This window comes from Bison bison, unplaced genomic scaffold, assembly GCF_000754665.1.
Source record: "Bison bison bison isolate TAMUID 2011002044 unplaced genomic scaffold, Bison_UMD1.0 scf7180017864233, whole genome shotgun sequence".
Taxonomy (NCBI): Eukaryota; Metazoa; Chordata; class Mammalia; order Artiodactyla; family Bovidae; genus Bison; species Bison bison.
This window is the reverse complement of record NW_011494805.1, coordinates 4,648,503-4,649,767: the sequence shown is the minus strand read 5'-3', so window position 1 is coordinate 4,649,767 and position 1,265 is coordinate 4,648,503.

The window sequence follows — 1,265 nt, the reverse complement described above, 5'->3', positions numbered from 1 at the left end:
TTCTTTCCCATGGAATAGATCACTTCGTCCATTTCTCCTTTGTAGTACAATATTTAGATTTCCTCTAATATAAACACTTGTTAATTTCCCCACAGGATTTGAATGTCCTCCAGTAGAACGTGTTAGGATCTGTTACAGATTTCTTTTCAAATAGATTTGGTTCTTCCATATTTTGAATTAATGCCATGTGTGTGAGTTAAAGCATGATGATGGATGTGAGACATGTGAAATGGAAGTATCCAGAGATGGCATGAAGACTATGGACTCTGCAACCTGAGTTCAAACTCTGGCTCTGCCCTGCTTTCCTCCTTTACGGAATGTACATGCTTGAGAAAGTTACTTTATCTGAGACTTGGTGTTCCGATATTTAAAGGGGGGGTAGTAATGATACCTAGCCTGAGTCCTTGGTAGCTCAGAGGTAAAGAATCTGCCTGCCAATGCCTGCCAAGGCAGAAGACGTGAGTTTGATCCTTGAGTCGGGAAGATCCCCTGGAGAAGGAGATGGCAACCCACTCCAGTATTCTTGCCTGGAAAATCCCAGGGACACGGCTACAGTCCAAGGGGTCACAATGAGTCAGCCACGACTTAGCTACTAAACAACAACAACAAGAACAGCAACAGCAACAATGATATCTAGGTTATAGAGGTCTTATAGCGCACTCAGCATCAGATCAGATCAGATCAGATCAGATCAGTTGCTCAGTCGTGTCCAGCTCCTTGCGACCCCATGAATCGCAGCACGCCAGGCCTCCCTGTCCATCACCAACTCCCGGAGTTCACTCAGACTCACGTCCATCGAGTCAGTGATGCCATTCAGCCATCTCATCTTCTGTCGTCCCCTTCTCCTCCTGCCCCCAATCCCTCCCAGCATCAAGAGTCTTTGCCAATGAGTCAACTCTTCGCATGAGGTGGCCAAAGTACTGGAGTTTCAGCTTTAGCATCATTCCTTCCAAAGAAATCCCAGGGCTGATCTCCTTCAGAATGGACTGGTTGGATCTCCTTGCAGTCCAAGGGACTCTCAAGAGTCTTCTCCAACACCACAGTTCAAAAGCATCAATTCTTCAGCGCTCAGCCTTCTTCACAGTCCAACTCTCACATCCATACATGACCACAGGAAAAACCATAGCCTTGACTAGACGAACTTTTGTTGGCAAAGTAATGTCTCTGCTTTTCAATATGCTATCTAGGTTGGTTATAACTTTCCTTCCAAGGAGTAAGCGTCTTTTAATTTCATGGCTGCAGTCACCATCTGTAGTGATATTGGA